Source organism: Dysidea avara, chromosome 6 (assembly GCF_963678975.1).
Source record: "Dysidea avara chromosome 6, odDysAvar1.4, whole genome shotgun sequence".
Taxonomy (NCBI): domain Eukaryota; kingdom Metazoa; phylum Porifera; class Demospongiae; order Dictyoceratida; family Dysideidae; genus Dysidea; species Dysidea avara.
Window position 1 is genome coordinate 31,886,037 of NC_089277.1, and position 19,394 is coordinate 31,905,430.

Genomic DNA, 19,394 nt, shown 5'->3' on the forward strand with positions numbered 1-19,394 from the left:
TTTCTCACCAAATAAGCTAGAAAATCTGAGCAGTTGGACAATCAAATTAAGCAGTATCATGAGTGCTGACGAAGGAGTGGGGGGTGGAGGGTGGTAGAGTGGGTAAGGGATAGACTTCAAAGTGGAGGAAGACCTCGATTGGAGTCCAGACTCCAAACACGAAATTACAGGGCTGTGCTGGCTCTTTAGTGGCTGATATATAGCAAAATCAACAGAAAAAATGTCTGGCCAACATTTCTAGTCCATCTACCAGCTAACCACTGATTCTTGTCAAGCTAGACCCTTCACAAGGCCAGACACCGCCATTCGAGATCTCTACACCACCCAGAAAACACGTCTGTTAAAATCAGCCTTGAGTCGTTTGAGTAGTACTGAGTGTCAAAACTAGCAGTATGATAGTGTGGCTATCCACTGGTGGTGTTAGTTTGATTTTGCCTGATGTGCGATCTGGACCGATTTTGTAAAATCTGGTCACATAATAGACTTTGTACAAATCCATATAACTTTCATATGGTCATTTTTCATTACACAAACAAGACAAGTGTTAACAAGCTTGACAGCTGACAATGTCACATTAGACTTATTGCAAACATATGACAGTCACTCTGTAGGGCAGCTAATACTTGTTTGGTTGAGGGTGAGCACTAGTTGTATAGGGCAATGTACAAAGAGTTTGCCAGCCTACAATGAACTGTATTATAAGCTTCATAAGTTGTTTGTGTAATATTGTTATTGTACGTGAATGGATTGACGTTACCATCTTTTGACTAGTGTGGGGCTCTCTCAGCTTCACCTCAATAAACATCTCAAGGATATTGCTAATTCATAAACACACATTCAGGACATTCCCTAATGTTCTTTCTGATGGTTTATGAAGCCAACAATGTCATTTGCAGTGAATGCTGTTATACTTTCAGTACAATACCATTATAGAGAGTTATAGAAATGTTACAGAGTCTTTTCAGTGTCAATGCAGTCAACATTTTTCACATGTTCACTGAAGCATACATAAAATGTTTTATCCATGTTGGTACTAACAGTCAAGTACATTAATAGTATTATAAGTATGTACGTGTTGAGCTGAATCCTCAAAAACATTTAGTAACTCATGGATGCAATTACACATGATCTTGAAATTTGGCTCATTTGTAGTGCTACTTGACCCGCTAAAAATATTTCAAAATCTTTTGTTCAAATGTCTGACATAATATTTACAGCCAATCAAAATTTTCTCCATGCATACATTTCCTATTGGGAAGCCATAAAATGCTTACAGCCTTTTTCCGAACTTGTAACGGAGCCAATTTGCATGTGTCTGTTGTTGACACCTTGGCTGTCACTATTAATTATCTAGTTGACTGAAATGTTTACTCTCTTAAGAAAAAAATCCACTTTTAATTTTTAGCTATATTTCAGGATCCAGCTCAACTTGTACATACTATAGGTACTCATCAATGTGATGTAATGTGTACACAATTGTATTACCAACAACCAGTCTGTGGTCACTAACAAGGTGTACACCTGGTTTAAATAGTACATGTAAATAGTAACATTGTACTTGGGAAATTTGAAAAAAAAAGTTATGTAGTTTGTGACAATTAGCTAATTCTTTCTTCAAAATTCCAAACCTTAATTGAGAAATCATTGTTTCAAATACACACAACACCAGTATACAGTGACAACTGTCAACAATGTCACTGTTGTTACTGTATTACACTATTTGTACAACCAAGAGGGGGTACAACATTACTTGTACAATATCAACTCATCAACACACTACCTGGATCTCATGTTGAATGGTACATTGTAGTTAATTTGTGAATACTACACTAAATATAAAATACTAACCATTTAAATGATAGCCAATTAATATGTGCTAAAGATGACCATATATGGTAACACTTATGGGAATACTTTGTATACCAGTCAACACACTACACATTGTATCAACTCACCCTATCCTTCCCATTCACATCCACACCATTCTGTAGGTGTTGTTGTACATCACTGAGTCTGCCATCAAAAGCAGCATCACATAATCCCTTAACGGTATACTGTAGTGTACATATAATGTAACAAATAACATGTCATGTACTATACAGCTACACTACTGGACACAATACACAACATGGTGGGGTGAGTTAGAGGTGTAATTTTTATCCCTATAACAAGTGGATGACTACCCCACACATAATGGGAGATGATAAAATAACATAACATATTGAATACACATGACTAAGGTATCCAAATAGAAAAGTATTAACACACAACACATCCAGACTGTGGGAGAAACTTTTGTGTATTTTGTGATTTTGCTTACAACCATGAATGTTTTTACTGTGAACCTTCATAACATGTATCAACCACAAAACGTTTTCCACCTCAAATGATTACATTGTATGGTATCAATTGTAGTATGAGTGACATTTCCAGAGGTCACTATTTGACCTTTGTCCTTACTTGAGGTTGTTAACACATACACTATGTTACATGTATAGTGGCAGAACACTATGAGGAAATTTTGTGGTAGTCATGGAGAAAAATCGGACTCTGGCAAAATATTATATTGATTAAACAGTTTGGAGGACTTTATGGTTACAGACACATTCACTAAACTTGGCAAGCTTTCTCCTATGTGATATGTCAACTGACGTGGGTAAAATTTCTTACTGTATAAAATTTAATTTATTGTACAGTATACTACAGTCATTGAACATATCACAAATTTCCCTCAGCTATCAGTACTAGTTGTACAACACTATCCCTCAAGCTACATGGTAAACTAATCACATCACTGTGTCCATCACTTGTGTCATCTCTATACCACATCACATCATATTGTCACTATCTGACATAAATGTTTACTGAACAAACCAGGTAGTGAGTGTTTACCACATGGTCACCAACTTACAAGATGTTGACATAATGGTACTAAAATTATGGGATAACAAGTCACTTTTGAACATAATTAAGGCAGGTTTAATGTCTATATCTTGTACTCCAATATTCATATTCAGTTAAAGCCAAAAGTCAAGCAAAAAAATTTTTACCTTGAATAGTAATTTAGAATTTAATATAGTGTGCACTTTAGTACTACTGAACTATTTAATAATTTGGTCAAGAGACAAGTGCAGCTTGTAGAAGAGAGTCGATGCTTGTTTGTGACTGAGGCTGCAATAACAGGGCATTTGAGTACAACTACATGTGCACCCTGTCACACAACAGGTGATATCACAGTGTTGGATTAGAGTAGTTACATCCTGTAGTTTGTGTATATAGCTGAGTCATGAAAGTTTGGAAAAGTAGATAAATTTTATGCCTTGCTTAATTTCAGGGGCTCAGTCATGTGTATTCTTTTACTTTAATCATTAGAACAATCACAGTACAGAATGGATATTGCCAGGTTTGTGTAGAAAAATAATAGCTGACTGTGGTCAGTAACAAGCTAGTGTACATACAAGAAAACAGAAAAACACAGGTAACAGTATACAAGAGACACAACACACTATAGCACACCTCACATCTGCATGAGTACATCATGCACAGCTTTAATTTGTTCACTAGTAAATTAAAGTAAGCTATCCATTCTTGGACACCATGCATACTCGGACACTCATTCTCGTAAACTGCTAAACAGAATCGACTGAAAATTGGTGTGGATATACCTTCCACAAAGCCCAAATAATTTTCAAAGTTTGAGCCTAAATCTTGTTTAGTTGTCGTATCAAAGTCACTTCTCAAAAATTCTGTATTCTGGGGACTAATTTCATAAGGGCTATTCGTTGGCTATCAGAAGAGACATAGTTTGTTTCGTTCCATACACATATCATCAGTAAGTGGCTGTGATTGGAATATGTAGGCATGTGACAACTTCTATTCTCAGCAGACAGAAGCTAATCAACTCATTCTCATAAACCACTAATCTAAATCAAATGAAAACACAGGTGTGAAGATACTTCACATAACGTCCAACTAAACCTCCAAATTTGAGCCAAAAATCTTTTATGGTTGTGTTGCTAGAGTGGACTATACTTGTACTTCGATAATCTGCATCCCCTAACAAACATAATAATTTTATTCTTGGACAATGGCCAGTATTTTCTACACTAAATAATTCAACCACTTGCTACTGACACCATCTATTAGAGTCATTCATAACCTATTAACAGAGCCATGGTTTATTTTTCCATCGTTTTTATGGATGGTTGTGATCAGAAATGTTTGGCTATGTGACCACCTTAATTCTTAGACACACATTTTCTGTGGTGTTTCATTTATTCTCAACTGCAGTTTTTCAATTGATGCCATTTCAACAACTTAAAGTATTTCCTGAATCATCATTGTAAGTGGGTCAGTACTGTTGACCCACTGACCCTAATAGTAATCTGGATGGGATCCGGATCTGACCCACATGTGAGGCATGCCTCAAGTGCTAGGCTAAACGTCAAGTTCCAGTAGTTATCCCTGCATTGTTTTACACTATAGAAAGGATTATCTGCAAGAAGTGAGTAGCTACATATTATCAAATGGGTGTGGCTCTACATAAGTCTGCATGCAACTACAGCAATTAAGAATTTCCAGAAGTTAGTTACCTACATTTCAACTAGCAACACTGATCCAGTAATGCCATGCATGCCCACAGAGAACAGCTGATACAATTCCGATAAATGGGCATGGCTCAACATATCCTGCACAGACAGCAAAGTATATTTCTGAATGGTGGGTGTGGTTCCATGTAAGTTTCTTGAGTGTTTACAACTGCATTTCGACCAATATAATCGAGCTTGATAACTTATAGTCACACATGATCTCATCCAGATGTTCAGTGAAGTGGATAAGACCCACTTCACCTGGACAAAATGCGACCAAAATAATCCGGACAATCCAGATGATCCGGCCCACTTACAACACTGTCCTGAATTTTTATTGTAATTTAGGATGTTTGGGTTGTAATGGTGTAGTCATTTTGCACAGAAACCACATGATTATCTATCTCATGCTTTTAAAGGTTTATTATAAGTGAGCTTATAATTGATAAGTCTTGAGATTAAAAACACATAATTATGAAAACATGTAAATGTTTGAAAATTATAATAGACACATGTGTATCACTCCCTTCATGGTCTATACTAACAGTTAGCTATAGCTACAATATACAGCTATACCACAAGGAGTTACCACAAACCAATGCCAAATAGCTATATCATAAAATAACATAGTAAATTACCACTTTGGGTCACTAGAAATAGTTGGTGCCAAGATTAGACAATAAGGCACAAAAGTAATGTGTCTGAGAAAAAAAATTATTACGTGTTTGCAATACATGGGTATTTTACCTGGATAGCAAGTGCTTTTACAAGTTTCAGGGGGCTGTATTGGGCTTGTTTCTATTAATGAACACTACATTTTTCATGTCACAAGCAACTGTGAAGGTGCTTCATAGCTCTAAATAAGTTAGACATCAAAACACATGGTTCCATGGAATTTAGAAACCCTCAGGTGCTGTAGTAGTGCCCTAGCTTCACTTGTGCGCCACAACACAGGGCCTTTTAGACTACTAAATTCTGTAGAACCCTGTGTTTTGATGTCTACTGCTAGTTAGAGGTGATGATATACTCACATATTTCCTCACAACTACCTGCAGATGAGATGAAATGAAATAACAATGGCTTTGCCGATAGCTAACGAGTAACCCTAAGTGATGGTGTTGGTAGTAAGTCTCAAAGTATTTTGATCTAGGATTACTGGTGGACGCCTGAGAATTCAAGAATACAGGATTTCAAGCAGCGACTTTATCTGGGATAATACAATGACCAAATAAGATTTTAGGCTCAAACTTGAAAGTCTAGTTGGGCTTTATGCAAGGTATATCCACACCCATGATTCAATTCAGCAGTTTACTGAATATACAGTACATGGTGTCTGAGATTAGACAGCTTACTCTAGCAATCAGAACTGTTGTTAACATAAAAACAGGGAACTGATTTTACTTCTTGCTTACAGCAGTTTGTAAAAAGCTATAGATCTTATTGTGTGAATAAAATAATTATAATGTTTTCATTCGTTAACCTTCTAACACATCAGATCTGACATAACCCAAGCAGAACATCTAACCTATCATTCTACAAAATACTACACTAGCCACACATTGGTACCGGCTATGTGCACATTGGGAGGAGAGCCCACACAAACTCTAAGTTCTGTAATAAGGGTAAAATATAATGACAAAACATCATTACAATAACATCAAGGAGTATTAATATGGAATCATTTGCTGGCTGTATTGTACAGTATGATGTTGCAACTGCATTTCAGGAAATTTAAAAGTTTAACTCATTGCTTTATTATATTTATTATGTAGTTGTAGTTTTGTTCTGTTGTAATGTACATTGGTGTGTGTTGTATACATTATTGGACACAGCTGATCAAAGAACAGCATCTCTTGGTTTTCCCTGTAGCTACAATTACATTTTTTAAAGCATCAACTTGAGAATCAGTTTATATACATTAGGCCATCATTATAAATTCCTTGTTCCCCGTCACTACCTACGTCACTTTTTTGGTAGCCACACAAAATTTAAATTATTTGATTATAGATCATATTAATACACTATTTCATGATGGAAGAGGCACACAGCGACTAAGCTTTAAGGTAAACACATTAGCTGTGAGTATAAACATAGTAGAAGGATGGAAGTGCCTCCACTCTTGTTCCACAGGGTGCACACTAGGTGTACAGACCTATTAGTCTTCAAGATTGAGATATTCTAATAGAGCAGTCAGAGACTGAAATAACAAGAGTCAAGTGTATAATCAATAATCACCTCCTGCTCACATCAGTTTTCGGTCCATTGGATGATGGGAAACAAGCAATATAATAATGATGGCCTTTGATCAGATAATCCATTTTTGTCAAAGACATGGTAGCTACACAGAAGGCATAAAACCTGTTAACATGCTCTCCACACAAAGTAAATTGTGCATAATGTATATATTGGAATTGAATTTATGGATAAGCTATCACCTCACTGAAAAAAAAAAACGTGAACTGTAGGAGCTTGACAAAAAACCTTCGATTTTTCCAAAATTTTATATATGCTTCAAATTTCAAAATAATTGGCCTGTCTGAAACATGGTTATATAATGCTGTGCTTGATTCTGAAATTTTGCCACATGGGTATACAATTTATAGAACAGACAGAGGTTCCCGTGGTGGTGGGGTGATGATTGCTGTTGGTCATGAGTTTCCAAGTGAACAGATTCCAAGCCCTCCTAATCTGGAGGTTGTTACTGTTTCTATATCATTGGTGCCGCCTATAATCTGTTGTATGGTGTATATACCTCCAAATTCCACTGTGGAATATCATACTGAACTTATTAACTATTTACAATCCCTACCCGGTCATGTAATAATATTTGGTGACTTTAATATGCCTGATATCGATTGGTCCACTCTTGCTGGAGGCTCAACAAGTTCTAACAATTTTTGTGAGTTCATATTCCAATCTAACCTTGAACAACTAGTGACTTGTCCAACTCATAAACATGGTAATCTGCTTGATCTAATTTTGACTGACAGTGCCGATAACATAGTTGACTTAACTGTTCACCCTCTGGAGTACCAGTGCATTTCATCAGACCACCTACTTTGCCATCTGCTGTAAGAATAGTATACCAAAGCATGTCACTAAGGAGACATTTAATTATGCAAAAGGTGACTATGCTGGCCTGAATGAATACCTATTGAATTGTGACTTTGGTGTAATTTGCAATTTAACAGATGTAGAAGAAATCTGGAACATATTAAAGAACCATATCCTTTCCGGTATGAACCTTTTTATTCCTAAAGTGAAAATAAGAGTACGTCAATTTCCTGTATGGTTCACTTCTCATCTATGTCATCTTATTAAGTGTTTACGGACACTTCAGCGAAAATACAGTAAACAGCCTACTACTAACAATCTTCAAAAGTTAGTCAGAGCCCAGTGCTCTTTCCAAGATGCAAGCAAGGCGGCAAAATCCAACTACGAACGAAACCTTATTCAAAACTTTGCGACAAATAGAGATCCAAGAATATACAGATATATAAAACAATTTACTAAGTCTCATACTCTACCTCCACAGTTGCATTTCAATTCTAATGTAGCCAACACTGATCATTATAAAGCTGAGCTTTTCAATCAGTACTTTTTCTCTGTTTTTACTAGAAGTACTTCCCTAGAACCAAATCCTAATGATTTAAGCATTCCAGCCAACTCCCTGGACGCAATAAACCTAACAGAGTCTGATGTGTTTAATGCTCTCGTCAATCTTAATCCACCAAAGCAACTGGAATTGACTACATAGCTCCTAGCATTTTAAAAAATTGTGCCACCTCTCTTGTGGCACCACTGTTTCACCTATTTACCACCAGCTTAAACACCAGTGTAATTCCAACTGAATGGAAGATACATAAGATTACTCCAATTTACAAAACTGGTGATAAGACCAGTGGCGGATCCAGGATGGGGCATTTGGGGCAAATGCCCCCCCCCCCCCCCTTCAAGAAATTGCATACAAGATCGAGATACTCTAATAGAGCAGTCAATTACTCTAATAAAGCAGTCACAATGTTCATGAGGCAGTGTAGCTTACCTATGAAGCTATAAATAAGATTTTATTTTACATAACAGACGTGATATAGTTGGTAAGGATAACTAGCTATTATTGTCGTGACCTTTTTTTTTTTTTTTTTGGGTCTTCAACTGGTTTTCAGCAAGTTTTTTGGTCTTCAACTGTTTTTCAGAAAGGTACCCCCCCTCTTTCCAAACTCTGGATCCGCCCCTGAAGACATCTGTCAAAAATTACCGACCCATTTCCTTGTTATGCATTAATGTTTCAAAAGTGTTAGAAGACCTGATATATGTTAAGATGATTGGTACTGTGGCTAAGTGTATTACCCCTTGTCAATTTGGTTTCCAGAGTAACTCATCAACCCTACAACAATTACTTTTATATCACCACCAACTGATAACTTCCAAGGATGAAGTGGACGTTGTTCACATAGACTTTCGAAAGGCTTTTGACAGTGTGCCGCACAATCAACTATTGGTGAAACTCTGGAACATTGGGATCACTGGAACTCTTTGGAAGTGGTTTAAATCATACCTATGCAATAGGGTACAATGTGTTTGTATCAACAACTGTTTGTCTAATTGCTTACCTGTATTGTCAGGTGTACCACAGGGGAGTATACTTGGCCCCTTACTCTTTCTAATTTACATTAATGACCTTCCCTCTGCTATTCATTCATCCAATATGTTTGTCTTTGCTGATGATACAAAGTGCTTTATGAAAATAAAGTCTGAGTTGGACATCCATAGATTTCAAGAAGATTTGTCATCAGTTTCTCATTGGAGTAATAACAATAACCTTGCCTTCAGTGTTCCAAAATTTATATTTTTACGTTATCACAACATATTTAATTCATTTTATACCATCAATGGAAATACCATTCCTTGCTCTGATAGCTGTAAAGATCTTGGTATCTATTTCTCTGATAGTTTATCATGGAGATTACACTATCAAGACATTACTTCTAAAGTTTATAAATCTTTTGGATTACTTTGCCGCATATTTAAGGAAAGTTACTGTTTGGAGACTAGGAAGAATCTGTATGTTTCAATGATTAGATCTACTTTAATGTATTGTTCTTGCTTGTGGAAGCCATATTTGCTATCTGATATTGAACTGTTAGAAAGAGTACAAAGGAGGGCAACCAAATATATTCTTAATGACTACACCAGTAACTACAAAGAAAGGCTTTTGAGACTGAAACTTCTTCCACTGATGTATATTTACGATTTAGCTGACATCATGTTTTTTATAAAATCAGTAAAATTTCCATCTGAAAAGTTCAACATATCAAACTTTGTAGAATTTATCTCTGGACCCACAAGATCAGCAGGTTACAAACTTAGACACGTGATAGCATCTAAAAACAGTGTAATGAATTCCTACTTCTACCGTATACCCAGATTGTGGAACAGCTTACCATTAATTGACTTATCCCAAACCTTCCTAACTATCAAATTCAAACTCAAGAATTATTTTTGGAATCATTTTGTTAACAATTTTGACAGTAATAACCTATGTACTTTTTATTTCCGTTGCCCCTGTTCCAAATGTTTAAACATTCCAGCTCCTACAAACTATTTTATTCTTTAACTTGTACTCTTTATAGCTACCCCTTGTAATTATTATTTGTAGTTATATAGCTTATTGTAATTTGTAAGTAATTAATTATGGCTACCAGTGCAAGACACTGGTAGACCTTCAGTTCTGTAATTTAATTGTTATAAGCTCTTAAATATTGTTTAATTTTGTTTATTGATCTGTACAGTTCTGTAAAGTATTAATAATAACAACATCTCAACTAACCGTTCTCTTGCTGGCCGGCCACCACCATGCCATCGATCCGGAGGTTTTCTTATCAAAGAAACCGTTAACTAAGTGACAGAAGGGAAGGGTTTTTGACAGTCAAAGGTACCAGCTGCAGGTGGTGGGTACGCTGTCTGTCGCTTACCCGACTTGTGTAACACCCACTCAACACTCAGACTCCGGCCGTCGAGTTTTTCTTATCGAAGGAACCGTTGACTAACGAAGTGACAGACGGGGTAGCTTCTTCTAAGTCTTGCTAAGGTAACCAGGTGCTGGGTACGCTGTCGCGCCCCCGCTTATTGAATCCTTGCTCAGCACTGGTGCCAATACACACACCCACTCCGGTCACGTGTGAAGACTAGAGGTCACGGTGGTAATCGTTCTTGTACCCATAGACTAGTACTGTGGCAGCTACGAGGTCTGGTATGGTGTGTCATTGCATGAACTAATCTGTACGTGTATAACGTTGTACCCACCTGTCGCTCCTTAGTCTGGTGCGGCCGCCCCTACGGTACATTATTAAGGGAATAATCGAAGGAGCGGCCGCACTAGACTAGCTCTAAACAGGACCTAGAGTGGCTGTGGTAATTAAGAGTCACTTAAGTTAAAAGCACCGTTATCATCTAATACAGTGACCACAATATTTCACATTACTTGTAGGAAAAGGTGTAACCACATGCTACATTATCCTAAAATTTCACTGAAAACATTTACTTGCCATCAGTGTATTAGGAGTTCAATATTTTCACTGAAACCTTGTAAGTGTTAATATTACGAGTCATATGGGGGTATTATGAGTCACTACATTCATAAGGTCATCATTTCATGTTGAATTATGGTAAATGTGTTATGGAAACATTTGTAGCAACTCTAACTTAGTTAACTTAGTACGTAGACTTCATGTCATTTTCTGTTTACTACATGGTAGCTAAGGGGTACAGGTAGCTAATCTGGAATGGTATTTCTATTGTGACACAGTTTAAAGTTCTGTGTAATCTCTTAATTGGATTTGTGGTTAGCTTTTGATCACTTTTTATGTTGAATCTAAAGTTATAGCATCCCCTTCATCTTAAATCTACATGATTCAACCTACTAAATTTATTTTAAGCTATGTGACCCACATACCCCCTGACCTATAATACCAGCATGTACTTTACTAGTGTTTTACACTTTACAGCTTCTGATATAATGGGATATCAATTGTAGAGTAAATTAATTGGTACCACCACAACAGATGAAGAAGTCACTGATACCTGCTACAACATGTTTGACCATTAAATAAACCATAATCAATTATGACAAAACCACATCCTTCACAAACCACTACAAAGAAATTCCTGATGTGTCCTTCTCACAAGTTGCACATAATATAATAATAATGACACACATTTAAGCACCAGTTAGCTACTTGAGCTTTCAATAAACTGAATACCAAATTAATAATGTCAGTTTACTGTATTGGAGTATTGTGACTGTGTTCTATTTATAACACTTCAAAAATTAAACTCCAGGCTCACAATTGCAATCTAGCTGGAATTTTATAGCTTGAAATGACGACCTCTTGTGTGGCGTACAGGACTTAGTGTAGGCCCAATATTGTAGTAGCCATCGGTATAGTTGTAATAGTTCCTCAGGACTGCCAACTACATTACTCTCCTGTGTCACATCCTTATATCAACTCTTGTTGTTCACTACAGTAGAACACAGTCATGTAATGTACCATCACAACTTATATGAACATGGAACTGTTGTCATACCACACTACCAGTGCTACAACAAATAAGCACCTGTTAGGGCAATTGGAAACACTGAAAATGGAAAGTGGAAACGAAAGTGGAAATGGCCGAATCGTCATATAAATGTATCATAGACTAAAACCCTTTTCTATTGCTAGTGATGACCATTGTACTGTGGACAACAACTAATGAACAAATACATCTGCATATATGCAAAGCACAAGTGGAAGGAAAAATATTTTGCAGTCTAGTGGGGACTGTTGCAATAAAGTGAAGAAACTATAGATACTATGAATAGTGTATAAGCAACCATTTATCGGATGGGCTCAATTACCGGAAATACATGCTTCAGTTATTGGACGGGTGTTATACTAATAAAACGGTGGAATTCCGTGGTACCAAGAAGAGACGTAGTTGACAAAGAGTGTGTTGTTTGTTAAAGGTTGTAATTCTAGTGATAAAGGAATGGACAAAGATTAACTGTTTGTATAAGTTCCGTGCTGTAGATTTGGGGCTGATTTCAGAAGCAAGTTCAGCCTAGCACTTTTTCTTCATCACTTTGAAAGCCCATGGCAGTCTACTGTTAATTTCTACTTCATTGTTAGTCACCAAACAATAAAGGAAAAAAGACAAACCATGATCAAAGCCAGCAGTCACTGGAGCTTCCACAGAAAAACATGGTACGGCTAGTGTCGAACTTTCCAGTTGAACTGGCGTAACTTATGATGACATGGCGGCTGTAATGAAGGCAGAGAGTGGTGAGAATGTAGTCCAAAATAGTGTCTTGCCATCTAGCCAACTGTTGAGAAGTGTAAGAAACCTAATATTCATCTCCACGACTGAAGTTCAAGTATGCCACCATGCTTTCCCTACAGGGCATCTAGAAATCACCAAGAGATCAAGAACAGAACCAACAGAAGGATGTATAATTGATTGGGAGCTGGTTGTTCCACTATTAAATACTATATAGAGCCCTTAAAGGACCATTGCGTGTTCAATTATCAAGCAATTTATGTGTGCATTTTTACAACAACAAAAATCATAGCTCATACATTACGTGATCTGACGTGCTGAAATTTTGCATGGATGTCAGTTAGACCTTCATAAATATACAGAAATTTCTTTCAGATTTTTGTGAGGTTCCAGCACAAGGCCATGACCAGCTTTGCACTATTGTTTGATAAGTGAAACACACAAGCCTATGGAGTTCTGGTGATTGAGCCATTGTTCCGATAAATGGTTACTTCAACTTTTCACATTTTCAGCTGTTACTGGTCAGGAGGAGCACCTTTGACACCAAACTTGGTATATACACAGGAAGATGAAATCAAGTGGAATACCTCTGCCAAGAATAATGTTCCAGGAATGTTCTGACGAGAAGGAACGTGTGGCGGGATTAAATATTCTGTTAATTGGTTGCTTACGCTATCTAAAGTTAATCCATAAATGTCAGTATATCAGTGGTATGGGTAATGTAAGGATTAAATTTGCACATCATCAGGTGATGATTTGTTGTAACAATTGATCACTACTAGATTGTAAAATTACTCAGTTTTCCCTTCCATGTATTTGTTTGTCTACTCTACCTTTATACCCAATCATTGTAATAGTACATAAAATTTAAACAAATTCTGTACAAAGCGCAAAGTGCACAACTTACCACCTCAACCTGACATTTAGTGAAAATAGCTCCACCCTATGCTTAGCTGAATTATGTTTACTTGGTCATCCAGGGTAAAGCCATAGGCACTTTTGAAAAATAAATTCTTCCAGGGATACAAAAAAATATGAGATACGAAAGTACGTAGCAAACATTTGCACAAGTACACTGTATTCCTTTGGAATGCCACTTTTCAATTGTAAGCAACAATCTTCTACAGTAATTTATACTGTAGTACTTTCTAGATGCAACAATGAGTGAGTGAATTGAGTCAGTCTAGTAGAAATATCCATAATTTTGCAGATTTTTGCAACTCTCACTGGGATTGTTTCAACCCATTTCATGCATTTATAGACTGGAAGAATACAGTGTACATCTGTATATGGTGTTTAGTTTGTTATTTGTTTGTTTGGTGGGAACAAACCATCACTCTCCCTACTATACAGTACTGATACAAATAGTAGTATGTCATGTATGTACATACCAGTGTTGAAACCGGGTCACTACTGCAGACCCGGATGACCCACTGACCCGGATAGCAATCCAGGTCAGACTCGGATGTGACCCAGATTAATTAAAGCCGAGGCGTGCGATAAGAGCTATGTTTTGGGTAGTCTCGAGCAAGTGAGACTACATTTTGAGCGTTTGATTCGTGTTGAGTAAACGAGTAGTAATGTAATATAGAGTAAGCCGGTATTAAAGTTTACAATTTAAAATCAGTAAGTGGGTTTGGTTCCACGTAGCTACTGCAAATTTACAGACAGCAATTGGGTGTGGCTTCGTGCATACCTAGTATTACAATTTCCCAATCTATTAAAGTGGGTGTGGCTCACAAAAGTACTTACCCTGCTGCAAGACTAGACTATATACAACTTGTACAATAATCAATTAGTGGGCGTGGCTCCACGTAAGCTTGCAGACAGCAACAGACACAGTTTTGTGTTACAGACTGCACTTACTAATAAATGGGTGTAGCTGAGCATATGTTTGTAACGCGATAAGTGGGCATGGCTCACGAAAGAGCTACGTGATTAATGTTTATAAGTTTCCACATCATCATATGAACGATTTCGTCTCGCGTGATCCATCCAGGTCAGACCCGGATAATTTGTAAACCGGGATGACCTGGAGAAAATGTGACCTGGTCAACCCGACCCGGTTTCAACACTGGTACATACACACACAATACACATGTGTACACTACACACAATATACAGTACATACCTGTTCATTACAGTGATGTAATAACTATCTGGTGTTTCTCTTCTCTAGTAACTTGTCCTCCATCATCTTCAACCTCTTCTGTACACTATAACAACATAGACTGATCACATTAAAACTGTATGTCTGTGATTTGTGTCATGCCAATACATAACAAGCATAGTGTATTGTACAAAATTGTATGTAGACATATTGGGACCACTTAGCCAGGAATTTCAAAGGATGGTTCCACTCTCTCTTAGCACATAGGTGAACTTTCAGCAAGGGTCTGGTAATGTAGTCACCTAATACTGACAACATGTGCGCATCATCACTTCTAATTAGCCTCAAATTGAAGGTACACGCTAATGTCTCCCGTGTATATGTGGACTTCATCCACAATAATGTCACAAGCACAAAATAGCCATGTTATTTTGGGGACTAATGTATAGTTGCCTAAGGAAAAATTGAGCCAGTGTTGTACCTATTCCCACTTTTAGGTTAAACTGATATCCATTATTATTTTACCCTATAGCTAACTGAACCCGATTGTAGGTCTCTAAGTTATATATAGTTGTACGTAACTAGTGCATAAACGAACTTCAATTTTATGCTTCAAAGGTTTGAATGCAACATTCAAAGATTTGATGAATATTTTATGGTGCTATAGCTACATATTATGTAGGTGGCATAATTTTAAGTGTATTGTAGCTTAATGCAGTTTTTGTTTTGGCTCCCTTTGGCAAACGAAATTTTTTCACCATTATTTGTCTGTTTAACAAGATATAGCAGCTGGAGAAAACACAAAACAAGATGTAGCTACTGCTAAAAGACCTTACAGTAGTACACAACTCAATATTCTTCCTCTACAGCTTGTCCCAACTGCACTTCGCGATTAGTGGTGGGCATGGCCACTCATGCTGCGAGCTAATTAACTTGTTAGACACCTAGTACAACCACCTTCCATTAATACTTTCTAGTGTCTCAAGCATAACTACCCACGGTGAAAATTATTCATGGTGTGATGAGCAGTTGGATTCTTATGGTCTTCTGCTCGCTAATATGACCAGGTTGCGCATTAACAAAATTTGAACATCGCTTATGTCATTCAAATGATGCACACTTCGAACCATTGAAAGAATGCAGTACATATGTTTATGCACTAGTTGTAACACACCCATGAGGTTTGTATCTGATTTGTAAACCACTTGCAATCAACTCTCAAGCAAGTGCTATGTTGCATTTGAGCGGTACCGTAAGTGTCAGTAATCTATAGGAGAAGATTACAACAGACCTAGAGCCAGTGCAGCCATGTTTTCTACAGTGCCATAAGGAATGCAGTGAAAAACATTCTGCGGCCTTCAATCTGCAGAGAATATGTTTTACTAAGGAGAAACAAAACAAAAATGATTACCAGGGAATATGTTGATGTTGTATATTAATACCCACCTCGTATGTGACCTAATTTTAGAAAACTATTGATACTGTATACACACATTATTTTATCAAAATCCATTTAATTGGTTCTTTGCTGTCTACAGGGACAGAGGAATGGACTGGCTAAGTTTCAGCTTGAGCAGTGTGGGAAATACAGCAGTAGACAGCTGGACGAGTGAATAAATCAATATGTACAAAAGATGTCCAGAAAATAATCTACAGGTGCTTATAAGCCATCATAACTTACTGATACAATAGCGTATGGAGTTGAATCTGCTCATTGTATTTGTCATGAATTTGTGAATCCACTAAGGTATAGTTTTTGCCAAAGGTATTTTTCTGTAATCAGGAAGAAAGGTGAATTCATTGAAGAAAGATCATCATAAAGTCTTTCATCACCGCAATGTAAAAAAAATGATAACAATAAATTAAAAAAAACATCTCAGAAATCCATCTGTGTATGAAGATTAAACAAACAAGGATTTTTGAACTCCCTATAGGGGAACACAATGATGCCCAGGATTTATCCACTGGAGTGTCACTTCACAAATCAGCAAGGTGATAAAGTTATGTAATTTTTTTTCTGAATCTTGAGTTACCCATTGTTTTTAAATGTGTTTTATTACAAAAGTACTATTGTGTGTAATCGATGGTTTTCTAATATTAGGTCACATATACAGTGTATGGAGGTATGTAGCTGTTGTGGTTTAATGGGTGGGAAGAAATGACTTGATATCTAAACACTGGGCCAAATATCAAATACCCACTTCATATTGTAGGTTACCAGTATGACTGGCTGCCTGCCTAGACATGACACTATTACATGTCACATAAATAGTTCATGTAATACAGTTCTCATGTTTAACACGAACTCATCTCATGTTTTAATAGTTTGTGTTGTTCAGTACCTGCTCACTTTTAACATGGTCTCTCCTGTTCTCTTCATTGATGTTTCTTCATCTAACTGTCTGAGTTTAAAGCTACGTCTTTGTAAGTTAATTCTTCATCCAATAACTTGGCCTCAAGTTGTCCCTCAGGACCAGCTTATCAGATCCTTCTATACCTCTTGATGTTGTCTCTGGAAATATACAAATTACACATGTAATGTACCTGTGTAAATCACACACTTTGGTGCATACTGTAAACATTATTTGGTGTATTGTAATAGTAAACATTATTTGGTGTATTGTAATAGTAAACATTATTTGGTGTATTGTAATATTCAGTGGAATTGGCCACCTGTATCAAAGCCCAACTTGTAAAGAAACAGAGATACAGTAGTCACTCTTTGTAATAATTATATAGCAAATATTAACAAACACACACAATCCACTTAGTGCCAACACGACTGTTGCTAATACAACAGTGTGGCCACATTGTATCATAAATTATGGTAGCACCATAAATAGAAAGCAGAACTGCTCATGTAATAACATGCACTTAGAAGACTTATACAATCACTGAGCTCAGATAAATGGTGGTAATGCAGCATAGATATATGACTCTCAATAGGGACTGGAAATAGCATCACATGCTAGAAATAGCCGTCTTTTAATTTGTAAGTTTAGTGGCATTAATTGATAGAGTTTTGCAGGTTTAGTGAAAGAGAGACTAGAACCTTTGAGCAAAGTGTGCCACAACCTTACTAGCCTTGAGCATTACATAAAAGCTTGAAACACAAACAGTTTCACTAGACAACAACTGTACGTAGTTACAAAAACAGAAACACAACAGTATAAGAACACTGAGCAAAGTTGTAACTAAGGAACAGCACTTAGACTAGGGGTGTGACTTACGTACCTAACCAATACTGCCTGGTGCTACCAGGATGATATTGTGAAGGTGGTGTTGGGTGATTTTTGGACCAAATCTCCATGATCCCTAATTTACGTACATGATCCCTAATAGACACGTGTCACATCCTGTACATACACTACACAATATACATACTTACCATTAGAATACTATAAAAAGAAAGCAATCCAACACTGAGGTGACTTGTTTTGACTGTTTACGCTGTTCAGCTTGTTGACGAAGACAATAGAACTTAATTTCAGCAGCTGTCCTCTCTACTTTAAGTGACTATCTTGTCTTGTTACAGTAATGTCTTCAACACCTTGATCATTGCTACAGTATTAATATCATTAAGTTACATACTTCCAAAACACATGTACAAATATTCACACAGTTGATCCCAGATAATTGGTATACACAAATACTCCAGCAATATATGAGGAGAATATAATCATACCATGGCATGATGACATCATAACATCTTGTAGGGAGAATACAGTATATCATGGAGACATGAATCATGAGTGTACGAGTCACTGTGACAGTATAGCGAAACCCCTAGCAACCAAGAGGTATTTAGTATAATTACTATGTAGAATAAACAAGACACTTAACCAGTAAACAACAACTTTTAGACTCCCTCTGTGCTTTCATCTCATCCTAACTTCACTAACAAGCCACTCGACTAATTTGGATCTAATGTACATCTCGATATGAGAGGTACCTGTACAGGCATCCTAAATTTAACAAATAAGCTATAGAGCGTGCACACACACATATCAGGTTACACACACGTTATGCATGTACACACGCATGTACATACCCATACAAATGTATACGTAACACACTCACTCTCACACACACACAACCTCACACAAACAAACACAACAATTGGTTGCAAGGCTGTATATCCCTTTTTCAGAAGCAATTGAGATGAGTTGTTTAGTTTCCCTTTGACGTGTTGTTGTCATTGTTTACTTTGTTCAACAACTTGCTGACCAGGATGACAGAACTTCTCAGCCTTTATAGCGCAAGTGATCATATATGCCTCAAGTGATCTCTGCTATTATCTATTAAGTTATAGACTTCCAAAACACTTACAAAAATGCAGACAGTGGAACCTGGGACATTGCTATACACAAATCTTA

At 36.9% G+C, this 19,394-nt stretch overlaps 1 long non-coding RNA gene across 19 annotated transcripts in view; it reads right to left on the minus strand.

Moving 5' to 3' along the window:
- LOC136257938 (uncharacterized) overlaps positions 1-19,394 on the minus strand; it is a 147,486-nt gene that overhangs the window by 112,321 nt on the left and 15,771 nt on the right. For 7 of the 19 annotated variants that reach the window (XR_010702353.1, XR_010702347.1, XR_010702358.1 and 4 more), the window contains 4 exons: positions 18,704-18,804; positions 18,407-18,579; positions 18,253-18,353; positions 17,361-17,530 (listed from right to left, as the gene is read on the minus strand). The exons of 6 other annotated variants lie outside the window; for them this stretch is intronic. This is a non-coding gene — a long non-coding RNA (uncharacterized lncRNA). The remainder of the gene's footprint in view (positions 1-17,360; positions 17,531-18,252; positions 18,354-18,406; positions 18,580-18,703; positions 18,805-19,394) is intronic. 6 more of the 19 variants (XR_010702351.1, XR_010702350.1, XR_010702345.1 and 3 more) reach the window with 4 other exon arrangements.